This window comes from Mesoplodon bidens, assembly GCF_964165515.1.
Source record: "Mesoplodon bidens genome assembly, chromosome: 1".
Taxonomy (NCBI): domain Eukaryota; kingdom Metazoa; phylum Chordata; class Mammalia; order Artiodactyla; family Ziphiidae; genus Mesoplodon; species Mesoplodon bidens.
Window position 1 is genome coordinate 91,405,194 of NC_138176.1, and position 26,580 is coordinate 91,431,773.

General features: G+C 33.9%; 1 long non-coding RNA gene across 1 annotated transcript; it reads left to right on the top strand.

The window, feature by feature from the left end:
* Positions 1-26,187, top strand: LOC308621889. Its single transcript, XR_014016534.1, has 3 exons — positions 1-211; positions 5,069-5,101; positions 26,130-26,187. It is a non-coding gene; the product is annotated as an uncharacterized lncRNA (long non-coding RNA).
* The last annotated feature ends 393 nt before the right edge of the window (positions 26,188-26,580 follow it).

A 26,580-nucleotide genomic window follows, 5' to 3' on the forward strand; every position in this document is an offset into this window, starting at 1 on the left:
TTGCAGTATGTGGGCCTCTCACTGTTGTGGCCTCTCCCATTGCGGAGCACAGGCTCTGGACACGCAGGCTCAGCGGCCATGGCTCACGGGCTCAGCGGCTCCGCAGCATGTGGGATCCTCCAGGACTGGGGCACGAACCCGTGTCCCCTGCATCGGCAGGTGGACTCTCAACCACTGCGCCACCAGGGAAGACCTATACACTCTTTTTAAGGTAATTTTTGATCCACCTCCTAGAGTAATGAAAATAAAAACAAAAATACACAAATGGGACCTAATTAAACTTAAAAGCTTTTGCATAGCAAAGGAAACCATAAACAAAATGAAAAGACAACCCTCAGAATGGGAGCCACATACTAAATATTAGCCATATTAGCTTAATTGATTTTAACTTCATTGGAGGGGAATGCATTTAAACATTTTACCTATAAGATATAAAAAGTGGTTTCTGTCTATTCAAAACTTTTTTAAAGATTTAAAATAATCTAACATTAATATGTCACTTCTATAAATATTTGTGTAAACTTTTTTAGATAAATAACACTTTGCTCCGAAATGTTTGTTCTTTGATTTGATATGAGCAAGCTGCTCATATGTGCAAAAATAAAACATTTGATATTGTATCAGATTGTAGTGCTTTAATCTGACAAACTTACATCAACTTAAAAAAATGGATTGTTAATACACTCTGTACTCAAGTGTGATGTATACAGGAATACTATATATAGTTATCTTGGATATCCATTATACAAACTTAAGTGATCCACTCTCATCACAGTCCATGTAAGTTGTGCCCCCTATAGTTATTCATTGCAGCATTCTAAATATTTTATGCATAGAGCATAATCACATTATTTCCCATCAAAATCTTCATAATTAACAAATATCCAAACATGTTCTAATACTAAGCTCTAATGTCTTCTTCACATTAAAAATGACCTCCCACTTAAAAAATTTTTATCTTGTATATGTGAAAAATCTTAGGAGTTGCACAGGATCAGTTCTTACAAATAATTTTCATGTTATTAAAATCAAAACATAAAATTACAACCCTCATACTGGTTTCCTACACATATTGCAATGAGACTGTGGGCCTAAATGAATATGAACCCAATTCTACTAAATCTTAAGTGTTTCCTCAACATAATAAATTCAGAAATAACTGTGGTTATTTTATGTTCATCTAGAATTAGATATTATAGAGAACTGAGGCTGTATATAAGTACATACATTCAAATTTTAGATAAATGTAATGGACTCACATTCAAGAAGTTTTATTGAGAATTAAGGAATTAGGAAATTCTTAGGAACACCTACAATGTGCAATGAAATGTACTATGTTAATTTGGAACATCAAAAATGCCAGTTATCTATAAATTAGTGAATAAACTCAATCACAGTTCAAAGGAAAATAATAAATGCAACAGGATAATAAAAGCTTTATTATGGAGATAGATATAGACTGAAGTTTGAATAAAGGAGATTATGTGAACTGGCAGGCAGAAAATAAATGTGACAAATGACATTACCATAGGCAAGGAGGTTGAGGGGAGCAAGGCATATTGGAAAACAGTGTGAGTGTTTGTGTCAAGAAGATCTGAAAAATAAGCATGACAAGGAAATAAGTAGAGAACCAGAAGGTCCTTGATTCTCAGCTAAAGAAATCTGACTATCCTGTAGGCAGTGCAGAACTATTGATTCTGCAGTTCAAGGAGAATAGAATCAAGTGAGGATTAAATCCAGAAAATATGTGTGGAAATATCTAGAATAAGGTTCGATTGTTGGTGAGGATCAAGCAGTTAACTAATGACAGAAATTGTATTTTATGTATTATACTTGTTTTTTATATTGTATTTTAGATATCATACCAGTGATATTTGCATTCAAGAGGACAAAACTAGGAGTAATAAAAGTTCGCTAGAGGGACTTCCACTCCATAAATTATCTTCCCTATTCTTTTAATACTTCAGATCACTTTATAAACCTTCTCTTTTCTTTTCCTTTTTTTTTTTTTTTTTTTTTTTTTTGCGGTATGCGGGCCTCTCACTGCCGTGGCCTCTACCATGCTGGAGCACAGGCTCCGGACACGCAGGCTCAGTGGCCATGGCTCACGGGCCCAGCCACTCCACGGCATGTGGGATCCTCCTGGACCGGGGCACGAACCCGTGTCCCCTGCATCAGCAGGAAGACTCTCAACCACTGCGCCACCAGGGAAGCCCTAAACCTTTTATTTTCTAACAAAAATTAATAGCCATATATTCCCCCATTTTATTTACCATGTTTACTCACAAAGAGAAAGCTCTCCAGAAAACCATTGTATTTTCAAGGTAATTTCTCAAGCCATGTTGCAAATATATGCAATTTGATATTGTCCATTATATTTGTGTGATCTCTATACAAAGTATGTTTTTTCATCTAAATATATTTTTGTTCTCAAGTTTATTATTAACTAATGAAAATAGTAAATGGGTACAATTTCATTTTTGAGTCATATAGTGGCTTAAAATTTTGGTGAGGAATTTAAAACAGTGGTATGGAAAAAGAGGTGGAAGCATTCAGAGCATAGGAGAGGAAGAAAGAAAGAATAACAAAAACATAGATAGGTGAATTGGGAATTTATATAGATAGAGGAAATCTTATTCAGCAATAAACTCAGCAACATGGGCCTAAGGGGGAAAAAGGGGAGAATATTAAAAGTAAACATTCATAAAATAGAATTAAAAGCACAAAATGACATGGAAAAAGTCAGCATTTTCTAAATCACTTAAAGTACATGTGCAAAATATATATTTTTGGAATGACATAAAATAGACTTTAAGTATATGTAACTCAGAATATGACACTGTTTTAGATTGAAATGATACATATTAAAGTAGTTCAAAGCATCTTGGTTAGTACTAAAGGGAGAATAAAGATATTGACACTGTTATAAGTTTAAAATCAAGCCAACATTTTAAGAAGTACTGCTTTTCCTTTGAAACCTGTTCTTTTTCCTGGCTACCATTTGCCACCAACAGTATCAAGTTAACAGTGAAAAATCCAATGTGGGTTTAATTAGAAGGCAAAAATATCAATCATTCTTAGATACTATTCCACACTTCACTATGATATTTTCTGACATGGGCATTAAAATGAGCCTTCAGAAGAGTGAAACAAGGGACTAAATATAAGGTTTGCATGTAAAACAGAAGAAAAGCATTAACTAGATACTAGTCATTGTCTAATTATTTGAATATGTTAGTGAACTGTGGAAAAGGAGGACTGGATGTTAGGTGTTTCATAAGCAATCTGCACATCCACATTAGAGCATCCATGTTTACAAAGTTAGTCTGAAGAAATTGACTCAGATCTACTTGAGTTCCTGTGGATGTGAGGTGTGAGGAGTAGGTGCAGGTCTGCCTTCGGAATCTAAGACCTGGCACTCAGTTCAGCCCTTCTGGCCCTATGACCCTTGGTGACCACACAGGGCCCCCCGTCAAATGCCTGATGACCCTCAGCTATCAGTTCATACTGGAGAGATAGACAATGAAAAGATAACTTGAAAATATGCTCACATGGAGAAATGTCATCTATTAGTTGGCTACTCTCTGGCCTTTCCTTGAAGTTCTCAAACTTTTTTAGATAGCATCTTAATAGATATAATTTGTGAAATATAACAACTTTTCTAATTTCTCTGAATACACTCAAAGACTAGATTTCTTTTCAATTTTCAGATTATTTTCATTAATTATTTCTCCCTGTAGGGATGGATTTTCTTTTTTCTTTTTGGGTCCTTCTCTCTGTAGTTGATGGCTTTCCTAATTACCAGTCAATATTCAGTTGTTTATGCATATATTAGTTTAATGTTCCAATTAGTTGGCTTGGATTTCCTCTGTGGCTGGATAATAAGCTTCTTTCATGAGTGGTGAGGATGCCTTGAAACTTTTAAATGTGTACGCTGGAGCATGTGGGTGCTGGGCAGGAGTGGGGTGGCTTGCCAACTTTTAGGCTTCCCAAACTGGGAAAGCTGTTGGAAGTACACTGTATGCCTGTTGTGTCCCCAGACATTAGAAAAAGAATAGCTACATCAGGGAACACAGAGAACAAGCATGAACTGGGACTATCCTGAGCAACACAGGATGTGTTCATGCTCTTCATGGAGAACACAAATCTTAAGATTACACAGAATCTACAATGATTCATGGATCCCATTTGTGCCTTTTTGGTGTAAATACAAATGACTTGATTAGTTCTGAATTGTTATCAGGGAGCCACTGAGGACACAGACTCTCACTGTATTACTACTCAAGTATCCTAACACCAAATTCCATTCACAAGATCAACTCCTGGTCAAAGATAGTTGCTAGAACTCCAACTATACAACTGCAATGTAGGCTAAAAGAAAGACAGACAGAAAGAGTAAGATATCTATTTTAGTTTAAGGATTTCTTTTTCATTCTCTCTCCCTAAACACACACACACACACACGCTAACATATACACACATATAAAATGTGTATTACATGTGTGGATATATGTTTATAGTGTTTATGTAAAGAATTTCCACAAATTGGTTTCACAATTTTCTATTTTTGATTTTCTAAAAATATTCTTTACTGAACACATACACTTATCCATGTATACAGGGGGAAAATTTTCTGTAAGACATATATGGAAAACAGCATTGCTGGGATTATACAGCTTGCTTCCCCCTAAATTGTACCAATTCATACTTCTGGCAAAAACAGATAACTATTATAAAATATTTTAATGTTTACAAAAAATAGTATCTCAATTTTGTTTAAATTTGAATTTTGCTAATTACTAATTAAATTGTTTCTTATCATGTGTTAATTTTCCATTTGCATTAATTTTCTGTTATATTTTTTGCTCATTTGTCCATTAAATTGATGTCTGCTTGTCTAAATGACCTCAACAATAGATACAAATATTGTGTAATATAATTTCAAATTATTTATTTTCCTATCAACTTCAAACTAGTGCTAATATTTTCTATATTATGTCTACATACCTTATTCCAAAATTATTGAATGAAGTTATTCTGTATTTTCTTTTTTTTTTTTTGCACTTAGCTCTTTAATCTGTCTGGATTTCATTTTTACATGGTAAGTAACTTGAATTTAACTTTATCATTATTTAGTTAAAAATGCAGATTAGTTATGCTAAAACCTTTTATTTATTAAATTGTTAATCTTCCCTCAGTGGTTTGAAATACCTATTTTTAAATTTTGTATTGTGGTACAGTTGATTTACAATTTTATATACATTTCAGGTGTACAACAGATTCACAACTTTTAAAGGCTATATTCCATTTATAGTTATTATAAACTATAGGCTATGTTCCTTGTGCTGTACTATATCCTTGTAGCATTTTTATTTTTTACATAGTAGTTAGTACCTCTTAATCCTCTACCACTGTTTTACCCCTCCCCCTTCACCCCCCACTGGTAACAACTAGTTTGTTCTCTATATCTGTGAGTATGTTTTTCTTTGTTATAGTCTCTATTTTGTTATATTTTTTAGATTCCACCTACAAGTGATATCATACAGTATTTGTCTTTCTCTGACTGACTTATTTCACTGAGTATAATATGCTCCAAGTACATTCAAGTTGTTGCAAACAGCAATATTTCGTTATTTTTTATGGCTGAGTAGTATTCCATTATGTGTGTGTGTGTGTGTGTGTGTGTGTGTGTGTGTATACACACACACATCTTCTTTATCCATTCATTTGTTCATGCACATTTAGGTTGTTTCCATATCTTGGTTATTGTAAATAATGCTCCAGTAAACATAAGGGTGTATATATCTTTTTGAATTAATGTTTTTGTTTTCTTCTGATTCTTCAGATATACACCCAGGAGTGGAATAGCTGGATCATAGGTTAGTTATATTTTTAGTATTTTTGAGGAGCCTCCATACTGTTTTCCATAGTGGCTGCACCAATTTACATTCCCACCAACAGTGTATGAGGGTTACTTTTTCTCCACATCCTTGCCAGCATTTGTTATTTGTGGTCTTTGTTTGTTTATATATAATCCACAAACTATATAATTCATCTATGTAAGGTATATAATTCAGTGTTTTTTAGTGTATTTACAGGATTATACAACCATCTAATTTTAGAATATTTCAGCCTCCCTAAAAGAAACCCTGTGCCATTAGCAGTCACTCTCCACCTCCCTCGACCCTTCCACCCAGAGCTCTAGGCAAAGACTAATCTACTTTCTGTCTCTATAGATTTGCCTATTCTGGACATTTTATATAAGTGGAATTGTACATTATATGGTCTCTTATGACTTAAGCATGATGTTTTAAAATTTCATTATGTTGTAAATAACACGTATCGGTACTTATTCCTGGTTATAGCTAAATGATATTCCTTTGGATGGATATACCACATTTTATTTATCCATCACTCAGTTCATGGGCATTTAGGTTGTTTCTACTTTTTGGCCACTTATTATGAGTAATGCTACTATGAACATTTGTGTATGAGTTTTTGTGTGGATATATGTTCTCATTACTCTTGGATAGATACCTAGGAGTAGAATTGCTAGGTCATATAGTATCTCTATGTTTAATATTTTGAGGAACTGCCAAATTGTTTTTCCAAAGTGGCTGTACCATTTTACATTCCTACCAGCAGTGTATGAGGGTTTCAATTTCTCCTTGTAAGCACTTGTTCTCATCTGTCATTTTGATTATAGCCATTGTAGTGGATGTGAAATGGTGTCTCTGTGGTTTTGATTGACATTTCCCTAATAACTGATGAAGTTGAACATCTTTTCATGTGCTTTTTGCTATCTGTATACTTTCTTTGCAAAAAAAAGTCTATTCAGATCTTTTTGCCCATTTCTATATTGGGTTATTTGTCTTTTATTGCATTCTAAGAATTCTTTATATATTCTGGATACTAGTCCCTTATCAGATATATGATTTGTAAATATTTTCTCCCATTTTGTGGTCTTTTTGATGATAGCCATTCTGACAGGTGTGAAGTGATATGTCATGGTTGTTTTGATTTGCATTTCTCTAATAATTAGTGACATTGAGCATCTTTTCATATGCCTGCTGGCCATCTGTATGTTTTCTTTGGAAAAATGTCTAATCAGTTCTTCTGCCCATTTTTAAATTGGGTAGTTTGTTTTTTTTTTATATGGAGTTGTATGAGCTGTTTATATTGATACATTCTGAATGTTAATCCCTTATTGGTCATATAATTTGCAAATATATTCTCCCATTCAGTAGGTTGTCTTTTTGTTTTGTTGATGGTTTCCTTTGCTATGCAAAAGTTTTAAGTTTAATTAGGTCCCATTTGTTTATTTTTGCTTTTGTTTCCTTTGCTGTAGGAGACAGATTTAAAAAATATCACTACGATTTATGTCAGAATGTTCTGCCTATGTTTTCTTCTATGAGTTTTATGGTTTCCAGTCTTACATTTAGGTCTTTAACCCATTTTGAGCCTATTTTTGTATATGGTATTAGAAAATGTTCTCATTTTATTCTTTTACATGTAACTGTCCAGTTTTCCCAGCACCACTTATTGAAGAGTTTATCTTTTCTCCATTGTATATTCTTGTCTCCTTTTATTTATTTCCTAGAGTCTTTCCTTTTTGTTTTATTAGCATGTTTGTTCCTATTTGTCAGCCAGTTAGGCTGGTGTCTGTATGTTTGTAGATTACAGGGGTGTAGATCAACAATCAAATGGGGACTCTGAGACCTAAATGCAGAAGAACATATTTTTTCAGAGCCATTTCCCAAACACTACTTTTATAGGTGGTTGAAACTTGAGACTGGAGGGATATCTCTTTTTAGTCAGGCTTGTCTAACTAATATTCTGGCATCCTACAATTTTGTATACTTTTTAAGAAATGGAAAAGGAAAATAGTAGGTTGGGAGGGTTTGTCTTTCATTGTCTCAGTTGGAGAAATGAAGAAATGTGGTATTGTATTCATAGGCGAATTTTCCTGGCAAATCTTTTAAAAGTTAGTGGTATTTTATAGATTCTCTACTCACTCCACCCCCTCTATGTCAGCCACTAACCATCAAAATAAAAAAAATTATCTTTGGTAGATGGAATTACTGGCCTCAATTCTTTATTCTTTCCCTTTACCATGTAACTTTGCATCCCCTCACACAAAAGGCAGAGTTTTCCACTGGCTGTTACTTGTTTTGGCCAATAAGATCAGGGGGCAGTTACCAAGTGCCATTTCTGCGCTTGGACCTTAAAAGATATCACTGCTTTCATCTCTGTGAGAAGAGCTTTCCCCAGGCAGTTGCTACCCCTCTACCTGAGTACTGGAAGAATACATAGAGAGCCTGCAGCATGGAGCCAATGGCAACTGGGTCTACAGCATCAGGCAGAGCCACTTAGCTGAGCCCAGCCTAGGTGACAATATCCAGCTGACCTGCAGACCTGTGAGCAAGAATAAATGATTATTGTTTTAATCCACTAAATTTTTGAGTGAATTACTTGTTATGCAGTAACAAGTTATAGCCAACCAATACAATGCCCTTAGTCCCTTTATCTCCCCAATTCATATATTAATTCTCAGCTCAGTATGTTTAGGGGCAAATTGATATTTTTTCTAGCCTCTTCAAAGTGCTTCAAGAGCTGATTCTATGCATTGACTTCAGTAACAACACATTTCTAGTGACAAGCTCGTCTTCCTAATGAATATTGACTTTATGGAAGGGACTACATCTTCCAATCTCTATGTCCACAGCACCGAGCTTGTGCATGAGACAGTCCAGTCTTGTAATAAGCTTGTAAGTCAAGCTTCTCCTACTTAATCACTGTGTAACTCTGGTGAACACATTAACCTCTTTGAATCTCAATTTCCCCATCTGTTGGAGAGAGAGTTAGCGGAGATAATGTACATAAAATGCTCAGCACATAGTAAGTGTTAACAGCTGCTATTTATTTATGTTTGTGGAATAAATCAATGAATGCTGTTTTTTTCTTAATGTCGGTGACCTGGTACCCTTTATAAGGTACCTACCTCTTCTTGAGTCCATGAAGTTGAAAACCAGATACTGAGTTTGATTCGGTGGTTTACAGTATTAAATAAGTTAATGTCACAGTCTCAGCAGGTTTCTGGTGTTGAATCTGGGAACTGGATTGGAAAAAGAGTGGGGATCTGAATATTGGAGTAGAAAAATTATGGTGGATTTAGATAAGTCTGAATATGTGTATTCTCTTACTGCTGTTGTAGAAGTAACGTTTTTCCCCATCTACTGAGTCTATTCCTGATTTGTATGAAGAGCATAGAATGCCAGCTTTGATCATTTATCTTTCAAGGAGATGAAAATTTTACCCATGATCTTTTCCTACCAACCCGCATATCCTCCAAGCTTATAATGAGGTTGCAGCACGTTTCAGGGACAAAGTCTAACTATGACATGGATTACATGTCAAAAAGATGTGAGTTTTTTTTTATTTACATTGGCAGAAATATAAATATTGCAGAATATGTTTTAGAATGAATTCCAAATCTGTTAAACCATGTTGGAAAGAACATAAGATTGGGGCAAATTTATCACTGTGGGTACACCTATCAGATGATAATTTTTGAATTCAGTGTGCTAGCTTAAACAGTTGGAAATGGCTCCAACAGTTTGCCATGTTGACTTTCTAAAACTGGAAGAAAAATGTGACCTACATTAAGTAAAACTGAGATTCCAAAGATGTTTTGGTGTAATACAGGGAAAACAATTCAAAAAGTCATTGAGATTGGTATGTTGGAGTTCTTACATCAAGTACAAAGTCTTATTTTAAATTTTTAAAATTTATTTTACATTTTGAAATGATATTTTATGCAGTTTGTACACATCGGATAGATGCTCTTTCATTTTTGATATTCATAAATAAACACAAGGGTTCTTTTAGTTTTATAGCTCTAGTCCTCAGTACTTATCAACATTAAAATATGTGGCTAATTCATGTGACAAAAAACAGTATCGAAGTTATACTCAGGTTGCAGTAAAGAGGGAGATTTAAATGTTATCAGCTTTATTAGAATTCCAGATAGATGGTGTGACCGTTTATTTATATACATTTCTGTTTTTTAACATATATTCAGCAGAATAACCTTTTTCAGTCAAATTTCTGGATTTCTCCTATTGAAATATAATCACAGAAAGGAGAAAATATAGATGTTCTGAACATAAAGGGTAATTTTAAACATTAATCTATTTCTCTGCAGAGCTCTTCAAGTATGGGTAAGTTATCTTGTAAACTTTATGAATGGGCTGTTTTCTAAGTGGTAGTAAAGTGGCAAAGACCATTTTTGTGTGATTTTCTCAATTTTCTATGAAAAATAAAAATTAAAAATCAAATAGCTTATTAAAAAAGTATGTTAAATCTGCCTAAAAAATAGATTAAATATTTAAGTGATTCCTAAATAAGCTACACAGGAGTAGTAAGGCTCACTACAAACACCATTATAATGCAGACCCGGTGGACTCCTTTTCTCTGCTTCCCCTCTCCTAGCAGAAGCATCCAGGTATGCTTTTCATAATTGTGCTATACTCAAATCCATCTAAAAACTGTAGATTGCTTGCACCAAAATAGATCACGGTAATAGCACTATAACTTCTATGACACTAAATCTAAATATATTTTATCAGTTCTTATCTTACTTCACTTAGTGATCTTTTCAAAATGCAAATCTGATCGTGTTACTTCCCTTTTAAGACACCTCTGGTTTATCTCATTGTCCTAGAAATGAACACCCTTAAAATGACAACCAAGGCATATAGAGACTACCCTCTAACTTTGGAGAATCATCTTGTTACCTTTCCCTCCTTGCTCTCTGTCCTTCAGAGAACTAACTTTTCTTCCCTCCGTGGAACACGCCACCTTCTTTCATATTGCAGGCCATTTGCATGTGTCATTCTATGTCTGACATTCTCTTTCTTTTCCTCACCTTCCTTTGCCTAGTTACTTCCTAATTTATCCTCATATTGTATCTCATGTGTCATTTGTAGTCATCAACATAGAACTCTGCTTTACAGCATTTAGGCCTTTTATAGTTATATATTTATTATCATATTTATTTAGACTATTTAATAATTATATATTGTATTAGTCAGGGTTCTCCAGAGAAATAGTAATAGAACCAGTATATATATGGAACAGTTAAAGAGTAGTACATATATATATATATATATATATATATAAAGTGAATGTGTGTGTGTGTGTATAAAGAGAGGAAGAAAAGATATATTTATTTTTTTAATTTATTATAAATAATTGGCTCAAAAGAATATGGAGGCTAAGTCCTAAGATTTGCAGTATGCAAGGTGGAGATATAGGCAAGCCAATGGCATAGGTCCAATCTAAAAGCAGGAAAAAATGATGTGGCAGCCCAAAGCAGTCAGTTAGGAGGAATTCACTCTTACTCACAGAAGGGTCAGCTTCTCAGTACTATGGTAATATTTTATCTATGGTACCAGTGGTATTCCTCTCATATGTTTGGGATGATGGTTAGAGGAAGGGTCATGTTTGCATGGGAAGTCTGCAGAACAAGACAGTCAGGTGACAATGAGCAAAAGAGATAAAGAAGCCTCAGTTGGAAGAGCTCTTCCCAAGAGAACAGGCTATGACCACAGGTGGGTGATACTAAAGGGAAGTCAGGGGTGATCATTCAGATTGACCTCATCCTCTGCACCACTGACTCAACTGTGTGGATTTAGGAGAGCAGGTAGCAGAATCAAACTTGTATTAAAATATTTATAAAGCACTAGGACCATAAAGTTACTGCAGTGACTTAGAGCTGGAATATCCAGTATTAGTGCCTGAATAGGGTGTGGCAGTCTGGTACCATTACAAGGTCAATAGCTGCAATTATTTACAGTGCTTAGATATCATCATTGGCATTTTCAGCTTTACAACAGAGGACATCAGGGAGTATGAAAAAGAATGGCTAACACTACATGCAACCCTGTGTGAAATTGTGTCAGGGAATTTCTAATGTGTGTGGAATATTAGAGTTCTGGGAGGTCTCACAATATTGAATGGAGTCAAAGCCAAAGAAATATTGCAATTATGTGGTTCCAAGTTCCACTGAAACTCTCTCCCTCTATGGATTATAAAAGGTCACTGCAAACAGCTGCTATTAATTTACAATGTTTAATAAAATATAAATTGAAGTATAATTATTTGGCCATAGAGAAATAGAAGACAAATTTATTTTTCTTTATCATTGTATTCCTTCAAATTAAGAGAATATACTTATATAAAAATTTTGTGTACCATATGTCTTAACATGACAAAACATTTTTAAACATGTTACAGGCAATGATTATTTGGAATGCAGATAGCTTCAAATTATATACCATAAGAAGTATCAGAAGTATATATAGTGTCATAGCATTCTTTTTATATATTTATGGCTGTCCAAAAGTTTCCATGTGAAAGAAAACACTCTCAAACCATCTCTACCTATTCACACATGGTTTTACCTATTCATCATCACCAATATACTATAGGATGTAACATGAGTCTGAAATCTTTCCCAAAACCTAAATTTTGAGAAATTTGCCAGAAATATTTTCATCCCCAGTGATTAAAACTTTGATGAGGAAGAGAATTCCTCACCAATATCACGAGGCACACACAACACACACATGTGTGTGTGCATATGCACACTACCCCCATATAGACCAATGTCTACTGTGGTCATGTGCTCAACATTATCTTTCTTTATGTGGCATATGCCATGCAGATTACATGGACACTACCAAGGACATGATGGTAATATCCATGTTTTCTGATCCTTTGGAAATTTTATCTTCTTTGTGGGTTAGGTTAACAAATCTATGTAGCCTAGGAGTCTATGACATTATTTTTTCTCAAATTCAAAGTAAGATGTTTTGAATACAGTATTTAGAAGTGATTTTTGTAAGTAAAACTTCGGTTTAAATACTGAATCTGAATTTTCTACATGTGTGATTATGAACAGCAAACATAGAAGCTTTTAAAGCATTGATGTCTGTGTTCACAAATGTCTGGAGATAATTATACCAGCCTCCCAAAATCCACAGGAGGACTTAATGAAGTAATGTCTAGAAAGAGATTAACACAATGCCTGACTCATAGTAAGTGCTCAATAAATTAGTAGTAGTAGTGGTATTGTAAATTTTGAATAAAGAAAACAAATGTTAAATCCAAAATCACTTTACTGTAACACCAAAAGAGGATAACAATTTTGAGCAGAGACTGTGGTTTTTTTAATGTTGCATCAGTAAAAGCATATTTTCAAAATGACTCATATTCTTTTTCAGTTCACTTTATTTCCTTCTCTCCTGTATTTCACTGTTACTGAAACTTAAGATTTGTCTTTAGCTTTATCATAATTCATTTAGTTTTTCCAACAAATTAATTCTTTTAGTAGTTAAGCCAACTAGCTCCTCTTAGAGTTTACTCAGCGCTTTTCCATATAAAAATATGTTACTCAATTATAAGTGTGGTTTGCTTGTTTTGGCTGAACTAATTGAGTGCACATTTTATAATGTTTACCTATCCATGAAATTTTACCTTCTGCAATGTGATATAATTATTAGATACAAAACATGGATTTAGGGCTTCCCTGGTGGCGCAGTAGTTGAGAGTCCACCTGCCGATGCAGGGAACATGGGTTCGTGCCCTGTTCTGGGAGGATCCTACATGCTGCAGAATGGCTGGGCCCGTGAGCCATGGCCACTGAGCCTGCACGTCCGGAGCCTATGCTCCGCAACGGGAGAGGCCACAACAGTGAGAGGCCCACGTACTGCAAAAAAACACAAACAAACATGGATTTATGACAAAAATTTAATTAATAGGTTTATGAATTTCATGAGCCTCTAACTCAAGATTCTTTTTTTTTCAGGTTAATTCAAGTATTGCTATCTAAAAATGAACCTGTCTCCTTTATACAGCACTACATGAAGTGCATGCATCCCATAGATTTCCCACACATATAATGCAACAAGAAATCACCCAGCACATTATAAGCAAAATTGCATTTAGAATTTATATATCTTTAGCTTCCAGTCTAATGTTGTCTGGGGGACAATAGAAGCTTAGTCCTCCTGATGTTTAATTCTGATAAGAGAGGCCTGGAACCAAATTTGAACCTCACTTGGTAAATTGACTTTGCTTTGGGCTCATTCCATCCTGTCTTACCTGGTAAAATTTTAAAGTGTGTCCTATAAAGTCTATTAAATTGACAGCTAAACCTGTATTCCCATTTTCTCTTTCAGTGTACTGATTCTCAGTACCCCTTCTCCTCTAGATGCCTCCTTAATTCTCTGTTACTCTCTGCTGCCCACTTTTATGAAATTTATAATTTTACTTATTTTAGATCAATCCCAGAGCCAAAGAAGAAAGTTGGAATCTTGGTCCTTATATTTCTTGGCCACAGTACTTGCTATGTGAAAAGAAGAACAAAGCTGGAGGAATCATGCTCCCTGACTTCAGACTATATTACAAAGTTACAGTAATCAAAACAGTATGGTACTGTGACAAAAACAGGCACATAGATCAATGGAACAGACTAGAGAGCCCAGAAATATACTCACAAACTTATGGTCAATTAATCGATGACAAAGGAGGCAAGAATATACAACAGAGAAAAGACAGTCTCTTCAATAAGTGGTGCTGGGAAAACTAGACAGCTACATGTAGAAGAATAAAGTTGGAACATTCTATAACACCATATACAAAAATAAATTCAAAATGGACTAGAGACCTAAGTGTAAGACAAGATACCATAAAACCCCTAGAAGAAAACTAGGCAGAACACCCTTTGATGTAAATCACAGCAATATATTTTTTTGGACTCACCTTCTAAAGCAAAGGAAACAAAAGCAAAAATAAACACATGGGCCCTAATTAAACTTAAAAGCTTTTGCATAGAAAAGGAAACTATTGACAAAACCAAAAGACAACCTACTGGATAGGATAAGATATTTGTAACTGATATGACCAATATGGGTTAATATCCAACATATATAAACAGCTCATACAGCTCAACATCACAAAAAACAACCTGACTAAAAAATGGGCAGAAGAACTGAATAGCACTTTTCCAAAGAGGAAATGCAAATGGCCAACAGGCACATGAAAAGATGCTCAACATCCCTAATTATTAATTTGACCCCTGGGGATGGGAAGGGGGGCACTGAGGCAACATGGAGAAGAGTTTGGGGGATCAGGGTAATGAATTTGTTTTCTTTAGTGAAGGAGGAATACAATCAAGCGTTTTGTATTCAGAATGTTGTGTAATATTTTGGAATGGAGCATTGGTGTGTTTAGAGATTTAGTTTAAAAACAAAACAAAAAGATTGATCAAATCTGTACAGTTTATATTGTTCCAGAATTTTTTAAGTTTGTATTAAAGCATGATATATAATAATAATAAAAAAAATGCTGGCCATGGATGTGGAGAAAGGGAACCCTCCTGCACTGTTGGTGAAAATGTACATTGGTACAGCCACTGTGGTAAACAGTATGGAGGTTTCTCAAAAACCTAAAAATAGAACTACCATATGATTCAGCAATCCTGGGTATATATCCAACAGAAATATAAATACTAATTTGAAAAAATACATGCACCCCAATGTTCATAATAGCATTAGTTATAATTGCCAAGGTATGGAAGCAACCTAAGTGTCCATCAGCAGATAAATGGTTAAAGAAGATGTGAGATATACACACACACACACACACACAATGGAATACTACTCAGCCACAAAAAAGAATGAAATTTTGCCATTTCCAATAATATGGATGGACTTAGAGGGCATCATGATAACTGAAATAAGTCAGACAGAGAAAGACAAATAATGTATGATATCAGTTATATGTGGAAACTAAAAAATACAAACTAGTGAATAAAAGAAAAAAACAGACTCACAGATGTAGAGAACAAACTAGTGGATACCAGTGGGGAGAGGGAAGGGGAAGGAACAACATAGGGGTAGGGGGAAATAGGGTTATTATGGGATAATATGAAATCATGTGTGTGAATCTTTTGAAAATTAAAAAATTTATTGAAATTAGTTGATTGACATGTTGTGTTAGTTTCAGGTGTACAGCAAAGTGATTCAGTTATACGTACATATATATCTATTTTTTCAGATTATTTTCCCTTATAGGTTATTACAAAATATTGAGTATAGCACCCTGTGCTATACAGTAGTTCCTTGTTGGGTATCTCTTTTATATATAGTAGTGTGTATATGTTAATCCCAAACTCCTAATTTATCCCTCTCCACCCCCTTTCACCTTTGGTAACCATAAATTTGTTTTCTATATCTGTGGGTCTATTTTATTTCAATAGAAAATTTTTAAGAAAGAATATTGAAAAAGATAATTTTCAAAGACAGTGGCTAAGACAAAAATAAAGATGAATTAAAAGCAAGATTAAAAGAACAAGATTAATAAAATTATCAAAATTTTTTAAAAATCTGTCAAAACCCATAGAACTCAACATCATAAAGAGTAAAACTTAATAATGCAAACTTAAAAAATTCACTTAGGAGGTTGGGGGACCCTAGGGTAGTTATGTTTATACTGAGATTGAACAACTTAGTAAATGTATGGCAAATGATGGAATTCAGATTTCTCACTGTGGCATAGGAGGTTATATTTCAGCAAAGGAAGGAGGCTGGAATGATTCATGTGGTAATGGATTAGAGGTGTAGACATCAGTATGAACTCATGTTCAGCTTTATATAAATATAGCTGGTTACATACAGAAATATTTATAGAGATATGTATATACATTGGTGAGTATACACACATTTCCTTGCTTTGTCAGAACTGAGAGGCCCTAAAACAAGAACTCAAAGCAGTGAAGAGCACCCTGAGATTTTAATACCATTCTTCAATAAAAGAATCAGGACTCCTTGGAGAAATGGTTGTTTCTAGTTCTAGGGCAGGAAATATACAAGATGTGCCTAAAACATTTTGTAGTGCTGGAAAGTAAGGAAGTGTTCAAAGCAAACAAACTCTATAATGATGGAGTTATGTCAAAGGGACACAAGATCCACTGAAAGAGCTTCCAGATGGCCAAAGATGGAATAGTTTGTTCAACAAAATAAGTAAAATATTATTGGATTATAGCTCAAAGTATAAAATAAATATTTAAATTCCAACTGATATAAATGATTGAATAAATAAATACATAGAGGATATGAGACAAATCTCCCAAGCCAAAGAATTTTAAATAATTTATGGAATTATTTCATCCTCAAGGAGGTGAAGTGTCATTACTCATTCTTTTTTTTTTATTTATTTCATTTATTTTTGGCTGGCATTGGGTCCTCGTTGCTGTGCACGGGCTTTCTCTAGTTGCGGTGAGTGAGCTTCTCATTGCAGTGTCTTCTCGCGTTGTAGAGCATGGGCTCTAGGCATGCGGGGCCCAGTAGTTGTGGCATGAGGGCTCAGCCACTCCACAGCATGTGGAATCTTCCCAGACCAGGGCTCGAACCAGTGTCCCCTGCATTGGCAGTTAGACTCTCAACCACTGCGCCACCAGGGAAGTCCCATTACTCATTCTTTAAGCTTGAGCTACACATAGTGACTTACTTCCAAAGATTGCAGTTTGGAAAAGGGCTACAAGAGTAACTATATAATAGAGAAAGCTGGCAAATACTACATCTGCCAGTTTATCAAGATTAGTATCAATAACGGTAAGTCACATTGATAGTATGTACACTTGATATGATATGATGAAAATGGCATGTTAGTTTGTGGTCTTGCTTTTCCAAACTCATACCCCAATGAAGTTATGAGAAAAACAACAGAGAAATCCCAATGAGAGACATTCTACAAAATATCTGATCAGTATTCCTTACTGCCAAAGTTATTAAAAACAAGAAGACCAGATGACTAAATGTAATATGAATCCTGGATGAGTTCTTAGAACATAAAAGGGATACTGGGTAAAAACTAAGGAAATCTGAATAAGTATGGACTTTAATTAACAATACTGAACCAATACTAGTTGATTGTAGCAAATATACCATACTAATATAAGATGCTAAAAATAGAGGAAACTACATGTGGTCTATATGGGAACTCTCTGTACTATTTTTGCAATGTTACTAAAATAAAAACTTTAGTAATCTAAAATACCTTTAAGAAATCTGTTTTGACAGGCAGATTGTAAAAATATCTACATATCAATTGGACAATCAAGAATTTTCTAGGGGGCTTTCCGGGTGGCGCAGTGGTTGAGAGTTCTGCCTGCCGACGCAGGGGACACGGGTTCATGCCCCAGTCTGGGAAGATCCCACATGCCACGGAGTGGCTGGGCCCGTGAGCCATGGCCGCTGGGCCTGCGCGTCCGGAGCTTGTGCTCCGCAGCGGGAAAGGTCACAGCAGTGAGAGGCCCGCGTACCGCAAAAAAAAAAAAAGAATTTTCTAAACTCTATACCAAAATACTTGGCATTTTTAAGCAGGATTTCTATACTGTATATTTAGAGGCTGTTTCAGAGGTATTGAAATGTATGCTTAGAAGTTAGCATATGCTTTCTAGGGAGAATAAATTTATTGATTTATGTTCAAGTTAATAAAATTAAAATATAACTTCAATTTCTAAAGAACTGTGATTTACTGAGTGGTTTCATATAGTCTCTTACTTCTTGTAAAGAGGGTAGAAAAGCTATTACTATTCATAACTTTATAATAAGAAAACTAAAGCTCAGATACATTAAATGGCATGTTAGTGCCATAACAGAGTTAGCACATTGCAGAGTCAGAATCTAGAAATGATCTCCTCTAATTCACTGACTTATTTTTCAACTTTGCCCTGAAAAAACATCTAATGAGGTTCTTTAGTCATTTGTAAGACAAGCACATATTAGAGTATTGGAATTTACTTCAGCTACCCTTAAAGAGAACAAGGTTAAGTGATGTTCAACTACAATTAAAGATAAAATATAACTACATTTTCTCTCTGCCTGCCTTCAACATTAGAGGCTATTTTTATCTTAACTTAAAGAGTAAGAAATTTTCCAGTGATAGTTTTCATGCCAGGACTGTGGATCGTGCTAGAGCTAGAGATGCCCAGCCTAGGAACAGACTGACCTGTGCTCCAAGACCTGTAAGCAATGATGAGAAGTCCAGGTACCCAGTCTTCTCACTACATCCAATGCGAAGATTTCAGACCTAATGATGACATCTCTACTTCTCTTTGGTTCTGGTACTGATTACTGGCTACTAATATTTTGGCTTTTAGTTCTTCCCTTTAACCACAGGAATTATTTCAGGAATGGACGTGTAAGAATTGAGCTTATGAAAGGTAATCCTCGAATTTCTAGGAGTAAAATACAAAGAGTTTTTCACACTGCAGTTGTTTCCCCTTCCCCCACAATTTAATTGAGCGATAATTTATGTACTGTAAAACGTATTTTGCACTGTAAGTGTACAATTCAATGATTTTTTATAAAACTATCAAATTGTTCTAACATCTGTTAGAACATTTCCACCAACCCACCACCACCACCCTGTATGCAGTTAATCCCTTCTCTCTAGGTTATCCCTAGATTACCACTAATCTGCTTTCTAGATAAAATAAATTTGCCTTTTCTGGATATTTCACATGATTGGAATCAAGCAACTTGTGGTCTTTTGCATCTGGCTTCTTTTACTGATAAAATGTTTTTTGTTTGTTTGATGTTTGATATTCATTCGTGTTGTGGCATATATAAATAGTTTGTTTCCTTTTATTGATAAGTTGTTCTATTGTATGGATATACCACATTTGTTTATCTATGCAGAATCTGATGAATATTTGGATTATTTCCTGGTTTAGCTATTGTGAACAATGCTGCTATGAACATTTATGTACAAATCTTTTGTGGACACATATATCAATACATATTTTTTTCTTGGTTAGACTCCTAGGAGCAAAATTACTGGATCATATGAAAAACTCATGTTTAACATTTTAAGAAACTGCTGAACTATTTTCTAAAGTGGCTGTACAATTTAACATTATCCCCAGCAAGCTACAAAGGTTCCAGTTTCTCCACATCCTTGCCAACACTTGCTACTGTTTATGTTTATTATAGGTTTTCTAGTGTGTGTGAAGAAGCATCTTATTTCTCTAATGGCTAAGAATTTTGAACAATTTTTCTTGTGCTTATTAGCTATTCTCATTTCTTCTTATTAAAATCTATCTTTAACTTGAATATTTTTTAAAAGACTATTTGTCTCACTATAGTGTTAATTGTTCATATTTTCTGAATTCAAATTCTTCATCAGATGTATAATTTACAAATAATTTTCCAAGTCTCTAGCTTGTCTTTTAATTTTGTTGATTATGTCTTTTAAAATGCAAAAGTTTTTAATTATGATGAAGTCACTTATATTTTTTCCCTTAAGGATCTTGTTTTTGGTACCATATCTAAGAGTACTTGACTGGCCAAATTTCATGAAGATTTTCTCCTATGTTTTAATGTAAATTTATATTTTTACTCATAAGTTAGGTCATAATATTAATTTTTCTGTATACTATGGGATAAGGGTCTAGATTCTCTTTTTGTGAATGCATATCCAATTTTCCCAGCATCATTTGCTGTAAATAGTATTTTTCCAATTGACTTGTCTTGAGTTTTTTTGAAATCAACCATAAATGTAAGAATTTATTTCTGGACCCTCAATTCTGCTTGATAATTTCTGTTTCTATTCTTATGCCGGTAGCATACTGCTTTTTATTAGTGTGGATTCATAATAAGTTTTGAAATTGAAGAATAAGTCAGTTCTCCATCTTTGGCTATTTTAGGCCACTTTCATTTCCATACAAATTTGAAGAACAGCTCATATATTTCTATAAAATAAGCCTGCTAGAATTTTGGAAAGAATTGCAATGAATTAATAGATTGATTTAGAGGGAATTGTCATCTTGAATATATCTTGCAATTTATAAAATAGAGTGTATCTCCATTTATTTAGATCTTCTTTAATTTCTCTCTGAATTGTTTTATTGAATTCAGTGTAAAAATCTTAAACTTCTTTTGCTAAATACATTCCTAAGTATTTTAATCCTCTGTGATACTACTAGGATTTTTTTCTTAATTTCATTTTCAGATATTTTCTTGCTAGGATTTAGAATTACAAAAGATATTTTTTAACATCTTTATTGGAGTATAATTGCTTTACAATGGTGTGTTAGTTTCTGCTTTATAACAAAGTGAATCAGCTATACATATACATATATCCCCATATCTCCTTCCTCTTGCATATCCCTCCCAACCTCCCTATCCCACCCCTCTAGGAGGTCACAAAGCACTGAGCCGATCTCGCTTTGCTATGGGGCTGCTTCCCACTAGCTATTTGTTTTACATTTGGTAGTATATATAAGTCCATATCACTCTCTCACTTCATCCCAGCTTAACCTTCCCCATCCCCGTGTCCTCAAGTCTCTACGTCTGCATATTTATTCCTGTCCTGCCCCTAGGTTCTTCATAAGCTTTTTTGTTTGCTTGTTTGTTTTTGTTTTTTTTTTTAGATTCCACATATATGTGTTAGCAGACGACATTTGTTTTTCTCTTTCTGACTTACTTCACTCTGTATGACAGATTCTATCTCCATCCACCTCACTACAAACAACTCAATTTCATTTCTTTTTAAGGCTAATATTCCACTGTATATATGTGGCACATCTTCTTTATTCATTCATCTGTCATTGGACACTTAGGTTGCTTCTATGTCCTGGCTATTGTAAATAGTGTTGCAATGAACATTAGGGTGAACGTGTCTTTCTGAATTATGGTTTTCTCAGGGTATATGCCCAGTAGTGGGATTGCTGGGTCATATGGTAGTTCTATTTTTAGATTTTTTAAGGAACCTCCATACTGTTCTCCATAGTGGCTGTATCAATTGACATTCCCACCAACAGTGCAAGAGGGTTCCCTTTTCTCCACACCCTCTCCAGCACTTATTGTTTGTAGATTTTTTGTTGATGGCCATTCTGACCCGGTGTGAGGTGATACCTCATTGTAGTTTCGATTTGCATTTCTCTAATGATTAGTGATGTTGAGCATTCTTTCATGTGTTTGTTGGCTATCTGTATGTCTTCTTTGGAAAAATGTCTATTTAGGTCTTCTGCCCATTTTTGGATTGGGTTGTTTGTTTTTTTGATATTGAGCTGCATGAGCTGCTTGTAAATTTTTGAGATTAATCCTTTGTCAGTTGCTTCATTTACAAATATTTTCTCCCATTCTGAAGGTTGTCTTTCTGTCTTGTTTATGGTTTCCTTTGCTGTGCAAAAGCTTGGAAGTTTCATTAGGTCCCATTTGTTTATTTTTAATATTGATTTATATTCTGCAAGCTAAGTAGACTGATTTATTATTTCTAAGGTATTTTTGTGTATGTCTAAAATATTTGTGTGTGTGTGTGTGCATTCCTTGGATTATCTTCCTACTCAATCATGTGATTTGCAAAAAAAAAAGGTAGTCTTACTCTCCTCTTCCTAATTCTAATCTTTCTTTACCTCCTCTCCTGTTTCTTGCATGTGCAGGAACCTTATTGTAGTGCCTAGAACTTCTAGTAGTATGTTCAATAGAACAGGCAAAATGGACATCCTTGTTTTGTTCCATTTCTTAAGGGCTTGACAGCATTTTCCTTTTCATCATTACGTATGGTTGTAGGTGTGGGTTTTGCATTGAGGAGGTTCTTTCCTAGTTATAGTTTATTGAGGGTTTTTATACATTGCTGAGTTTTGTCAAATCATTTTTCTATATCCATTGAGATAATCCTTTTTTGTAAACTTTCCTTTCTATTATTATGACACATTAATTGATTTACTATGTTAATTCCACAAAGGGGTCATGCTGTAAATGTTTCTGAACTCTTTTTGAAAATTTTTACATTGATGTTCATGAAGAATTTAGCCTTTAGTTTACTTTCCTCATGATGTCTTTATCTGGTTTTGGTATATAGATAAGCATGACATCATAGAATGAGTTTGGAAATGCTCCCTCCTTCTCTATTCCCTGAAAGAATTTCTGAAGTATTGGTATTATTTTTTCTTTAAATATTTGAGAAAATTCACCAATAAAACTATCTAGGCCTGGCTTTTCCTTATGTATATAGTTTTAATTACTAACGCAATTTCTTTACTAGTTAATGACCTATTCATATTTTTATGTTCTTCTGGAATCAGGTTTGGTATTTTGTATCTTTCTAGAAATTTTTCCACTATATTAAAGGGTACTGATGTACTCTCTCTTATTCTTGATTTTTGTAATTTTTATCACACATCTTTTTTCTTGGTCAGTAAGACAAAATGTTTATCAGTTTTGTTCATCTTTCAAAAAGCCCATTTTGTTTCATTTATTTTTTCTATTGTTTTTCTGTTTTCTATTTCAGTAATTACTGCTCTAATCATAAAAATTTTCTTTCTTCTGCTTGTTTTGTATTTACTCTTTGTCTCTAATTTTTTAATATGGATGCTTAGGTTATATATTTGAGACATTTCTAATATAGGCATTTAAAGGTATTAATTTTCTTCTAAATATTGTTTTAATTGCATTCCATAGTTTTGAAATGCAGTATTTACATTTTTATTCATTTCAAAATATTGTTCAATTTAACTTGGAGAGGTATTCTTTGACTCATGAGTTGTTTAGTAGTATGTTCTTTAATTTCCAGATATTTGTGGATTTCCCAGATTTCTTTCTGATGTTGGTATTTGGTAAAAGCATACTTTGTATGCCTCTAGTATGTAGTCTACTCTGAAGAATGTTTAATGTATGGTATTTTTTAGTTGTTACTAGTAGATAATGTTCTTACAGTACAGACTTCTCCTTCTAACTAATAAGTTGAGTTCCCTTTGGGTGTGTTATATGAATCTGTCCTACAATAGAATCCCCCTTATAGAAAAATGTAAAACATTGTATATAAGCCATTATATATAATATGAATTACTTGGTTATGTTTGTTAAACTAATGGTGTAATATTCTTATACATTCTAAAGTATTAATTCTGTCCTTACCACTGTACCATGAAAATAATAGATGTATAAAACACCTTGTCTTAATTTAATTGTAACTGTCTTATCTAATAATTTCCATGGTGTTAAAATAAAATACATTACACATTACCCTTTCTAACACAATGAGACATTCTAAGCAATATATTCAATATATACTTTCTTCAGAGACCTCATAGGTAAATACACACACTGTTGTGCTCATGGTATATTCACTCATGACATATGCCCTTGATTTATTAGTGGAAACTCAGCAAGTAGATTTCTGTTATCTAGGTTCATGAAGCAGAATGGTAAAAGTAACAAAGTGGCCTTAATATTTCATGGACCAAACCAGAATGGGTGATTGCTTATCAGGGATGCCATTGTTATTTCAACAATTCTCACAAATGTATAAATATCAGCTCTTTAAATCCTTACATTTCTGGAAGCTAATGATTCCTGGAAAGGCATTTGTACAGATCCACTAGTGCTTAATAAGAATGTCTACTAGTGCTTAATTCTTATTAAGTCCTTGGGAGGATTGATTCCAGTTACAGAAACATTTTTATGGGAGTCAACAATTTTATTTCTCTTGTAACACAAATGATAATTAAAATATTGAAGGAAAACTTTGAGTGTTACTGCTTTCTTGATATCTAAAAACAAGGTTCTAGTGTAAATTAACAGTAAAACGTTCCTTTTGCTGTTGTTGGGTTTTTTTTATAGTTATTGACTATATTCCCCACACTGTACGTTTCATACTCATGACTTATTTATTTTGCAACTGGAAGTTTGTACCTCTTAATCTCCCTCACCTACTTCTTTCCTCCCCTCCCCTCTGGCAAGCCCCTGTTTGTTCTCTGTATCTATAAAATTGTTTCTGTTTTGTTATGTTTGTTCATTTGTTTTGTGTTTTAGATTCCATGTATAAGTGAAATCATACAATATTTGTCTTTTTCTGTCTGACTTATTTCACTTGGCATAATATCCATCCCGTATTCACCCATGTTGTTGTGCAAGTGGCAAGATTTCATTCTTTTTATGCCTAATATTCCACTGGATATATATACCACATTTAAGGTTTTTAAAACTTTCCATTTTTGTTTAGATGCTATAGGTTTTTTAAGGGAACACCAACACTTATATAACTTTTTAAACTTTTATTATATTTGGGTACTTTTCTGGTAAATTCTCTGTTATAAGTACTTTAATCTGTTGGCAGCAGTTAAGTACAATAATCTCCTTAGTGTTCTCCACTCCTTGGAAATTAAAACAGGGGTTCAGGTGTAATACTGTTGCTATATATTTGTACTTGATGAAATTTTATGCACTTGAGGAATGTCTGAATAAATAACACATGATTTTCTCTGGCATTTATCCACAAATATTTTGACTAACAGTATATTTAAGAAAAATACCCAGAGTAGTACCCAGGTTTTTATATTTTTATAAAGAAAAAATAAGTATACACTTATTTTAAAGCCTTATTGATATGTAATTCACATACCATACAATGCACTCAAAGTAAACAATTCAGTAGTTTTTAGTATTTTCACAGAATTATGCAACTATTGCCACAATTTTAGAACGTTTCATAACTCAAATAACTCTACATCCATTAACAATCATGTCTCATTTACCTCAAAGGCCCCTATCCCTAAGAAATCGCTATTCTACTTTCTGTCACTTATTCTAGATGTTTCATTTAATGTAATCATACAATACATAGTCATTTGTGACCAGATTCTTTGACTTAACATGTTTTCAGTCTCCATTTATATATTGCAGAGTTTATAAGTACTTCATTGATTTTAATTGCTGAATAATAGTTCATTGTATACATTGACAACATTTTATTTATCTATTCCTCAGCTGATTGACATTTGAGTGGTCATAATTTTTGGCGATTTTTAGAAACAATGTTGCTATGAACAACTGTGCACAAGTTTCTGTGTGGACATATCTTTTTAATTTTCTTGGGTAAATGCCTAGGAATAGAATTGCTGGATCACATGGTGATTCTATGTTTTATCATTATGAGGAATTCCAAAATACCGTCCAAAGTGGCTTCACCATTTCATGTTCCTATCTGCAATGTATGATAGCTCCAATTTCTCTAATTCTCACAAACACTTGATATTATCTGTCTTTTTGTTGTAGCCAAACAAGTAAGTGTGAAATAGTGTCCCATGGTGGATTTGATTTGCATTTACCAAGTGAGTAATGAATTTGTGCTTCTTTTCATGTACTTATTGAACATTTGTATATATTCTTTGGAGAAATGTCTGTTCCTATCTTTTGTACATTTAAAAATTGGGTTATTTGTCTTTTTATTATTGTATTGTAAGGGTCTTTAAATAATATGGATACAAGTCCCTTATCAGATAAAAATTTTCCAAACATTCTCTTACATTCTGTAAATTGTCTTCACTTTCTTGTTGTCCTTTAAAGCACAAGTGTTTTTAATTTTGTTGAATTCCAACTTACCTATTTTTATTTCCCTGGTTATGCTTTAGATGCTACATCTAACAAGGCTTTGCCTAACCCAAGGTCACAAAGATTTACTCTATGCTTTTCTTTTAACTGTCTCATAATTTCAGTTTTTGTATGT